This window comes from Apis dorsata, unplaced genomic scaffold, assembly GCF_000469605.1.
Source record: "Apis dorsata unplaced genomic scaffold, Apis dorsata 1.3 scaffold_98, whole genome shotgun sequence".
Taxonomy (NCBI): Eukaryota; Metazoa; Arthropoda; class Insecta; order Hymenoptera; family Apidae; genus Apis; species Apis dorsata.
This window is the reverse complement of record NW_006263396.1, coordinates 221,132-224,839: the sequence shown is the minus strand read 5'-3', so window position 1 is coordinate 224,839 and position 3,708 is coordinate 221,132.

The window sequence follows — 3,708 nt, the reverse complement described above, 5'->3', positions numbered from 1 at the left end:
GAATTATCAATCAACAGCGAATTAAAAAAACTACCATTCTCCAAATTCCAAAACTTTTATTCTCCGATTGATTGAAAAAAAATCATTCATCGATTATAAACATTATCCTCCTAATTATTTAAAATCTACTGATCGATCAACAACAAAATAAAAAAAATACCATTCGCCAAATTTAAAAATTTTTATACTTCGATTGATCGATCGAAGCTTTAAAAAACATCATTCACCGATTATAAACATTGTCCTCGAATTATCAATCAACAGCGAATTAAAAAAACTACCATTCTCCAAATTCCAAAACTTTTATTCTTCGATCGAAGCTTTAAAAAAAAGCTTTAAAAAAGATTCATCGATTGTAAACATTGTCCTCCTAATTATTTAAAATCTACTAATCGATCTCGACCTTTAACCATTCATCTTTCCCGCCAATTATGCGTATTCTCGTTCCCAATACCTGGCCATTACCTGGCCTCCGCGATCGTGCACGCATCCGCGCCACCGGCGACAGTTTAATCATCGTCGTTGCCTCGTTTATCCGGTAATTACGCAATCGTATTATGTCTGTCGATAATCGTTGCTCGGCCGGTCAACAGGGAGGGGGCGTATGAAAGACGCGAATTCGAGCGCGGCGTTAATTCGACCGATCGAGTTCGATGACTCGTAATTAGCCATTTGGTCGTTCGATAATCTGATCCGATTTCCGATTTCGCTATCTTATCGTTCAAAGGACGTGTAGTCTGCCGATTTGCGTTTCTCCTCTCCCGTTATCTGAATCGCAAATCGATCTCGTTTCGATGAAACGAAAATGATCAACGATTGGAACAATAACGAGGTACGTATTCACTTGATAATTGTATACGAGAATTTAAGGATATAATAGTTAAAAAAGAAGCTGTAATAAATATTTTTTTTGAATGGAAAAGAAAAGAAATCTATTCTTCAAAAATTATATATACAAGAATTTAAGGATATAATTAGTTAAAGAGGAAGCTGTAAATATTTTCTCTTGGATGGAAAAGAAAAGAAATCTTAAAAAATTATTCACTTGATACAAATTATATACAAGAATTTAAGGATGTAATAGTTAAAGAGGAAGCTGTAATAAATATTTTCTTTTGGATGGAAAAGAAAAGAAATCTATTCTTCAAAAATTATATATACAAGAATTTAAGGATATAATTTTAGGATTAGTTAAAGAGGAAGCTGTAATAAATATTTTCTTGGATGGAAAAGAAAAGAAATTTTCTTCAAAAATTATTCACTTGATACAAATTATATACAAGAATTTAAGGATATAATAATTAAAGAGGAAGCCTGTAAATATTTTCTCTTGGATGGAAAAGAAAAGAATCCATTCTTCAAAAATTATTCACTTGATACAAATTGTATACAAGAATTTAAGGATATAATAATTAAAGAAGAAACTGTAATAAATATTTTCTCTTGGATGGAAAAGAAAAGAATCCATTCTTCAAAAATTATTCGACGAATCGACGTAGTTAACAGTAAATTAACGACGATCTAATCGAACGAAAGTTTGTCAAAACGCGCCAAGAATCTCGCGGTTCGAAGTCTCTTCCACTTCGATGAAGGAAAAAAAAAAAAAAAAAAAAAAAAAAAAGAAGCTGGGAGGAAGTTTCTCGTTTCTGGGGAAGTTTAGCACATAGACGTTCCAATTCCATTGGAAGCATGACAGGGGCGCGAGGAAAAGAGAAATAGCGCCACTCCTCATCCTCCGTGCTTCGCCACGACTTTTTATCGACTGCGCTTCCGGTAGTTTGGGACGCGAAGCAGAGGCCAAAGGGCGGAACGATAGGCGGTAGTATATTAAAATAAGAAGGTAGGGGTGATTTGGCTGTCTGAAGCGGGGTGGGTCCAAAAGTTCTTCCTCGAAGAGGAACTTTTTCCGCGGAGAGTTTTGTCTTTAATTATCATTCTCTTCTCCCCTCGATCCCTTTGTTCCAACTCTCATCGTCTCTATTTTTTTTTCTTTTTTTTTCCTGAAGTGATACATTTTTTTGCGAAAAATTTGTCGCCTATGTAGACGTTGAAAGGTGAAATAATTTTTATAATCACGCGGGAACGTGATTAATTTTTTTTTTTTTTTGAATGTGGCGTCAAAGTCGTCATCCTGAATCGCGAAGATTTTACTTGACACGCTTCTAATTAAAAAGTTATTAACGAAAATTGAAATGAAATTTAAAATGTCGAACAAAAATTAATTTAATTTCCTATTTCAATTAAAGTCGAGTTAAATTTTCATATTCAGTGTGACGAGCTTACAAACGAAAAGAAATATGAAAAAAATCGTCGAGATCGGGGTAAATAATTATCACAATTTCTTTCTGAACATGTTCTTTTTCTTCTTTTTTTTTGAAGCGACATATAAAAACTAATTTTTTTCCTAATTTCGCGAGAAAATTGAAAAACGATTCCCAAGCTTTTCAAAATGGAAATATCGATTCTCGTTATACGAGATCGATACGTCATTTCGTGTACAAATCTATGCGTCATCTTGTTACGATAGTAACCGCACAAGCGAAATCGATTAACCGGTTGACTCGAAAGCAATTTCGAGTAGGAGAAACGTAACAGGTGTTAAATATAGGGATTAACCGATCAAGCTGCTGAATTTAATGAACCGTAACACCGTGAAAACGAAGAAAGGAACGGCTCGAATCGCATCCGTGCGTGTTTGCCCTCGAGCTCGAATAACTCGATTTCAAAAAGATTAGATTTTCAATCGATCATTGCGTAAAAAAACATTCGAAACAAATCCCGATACAATTCATATTTTTCCATCCACGAACACGCTTTGCGTAACAATTCTCTCGCGCTTTGAATTATTCACTTCGATCACTTTCAAATTTGCCAACCAAATTTTATCTATTCCTAAAGAATACTTATATCATAATTTTATCGAATAAAAATCTCTCTCTCTCTCTAATCCATCTTTTAAATCATTTCATTATCTTTGCAACATATACATATCGTATAAATCATCCCCATAATCCTATATAATTTTATATTATAATCATACGTAACAATTATACATCCCTTGAAGAAAAAAAGATCTCTTCAATTTTTCTCTACCCAAATGGACGAAGCTCGTCGAAGCTTGCCTGAATCGCATCGAGGTGGAGGATCGATCGCATATATATATCGCACAACGACGTATCCATACCCGCGACTCGAACGATGGGGTTCATTCCACCACCGTGGACGATTCGCGCGCGACTCTCTCGAGAGCGTTTCCGCGTGCTCTCGATCGGTGAAATTCGTTTAATTAATGACGAGCGGAGAGGTTGCTCACTGCAACACACGAACGAGGTTGGTATCGATTGCTGAAATGTTGGCGGGTATCGGGTATCGAAAGGTATCGAAATCCGATCGAATCGCATTCCTGCACACTACACGCAGGTATCGCCTACCCACCACTTTCCGATTCCTTCCCTGCCTCCTTTCTCCCTCCCTTTCCATTCTTTTCCATTCGCTTCCCACCCCGCACGAGAGAGGTGAACGTCCTTCCGTTCCCATCCGGGATGCAATCCTCCCGTTTCTTTTCCTTTCTCTCCCCCTTTTCCAAGGGGGACCAACTATGACTATGGTTTTTTAAATTAAACCCTCTCGCCAGTTTCTCGGCCCGCGCCGAGAAGTTTGAGTAATGATGTCGATCGTAATGATCGGCCGAGTGAATCTGAAGCAGCA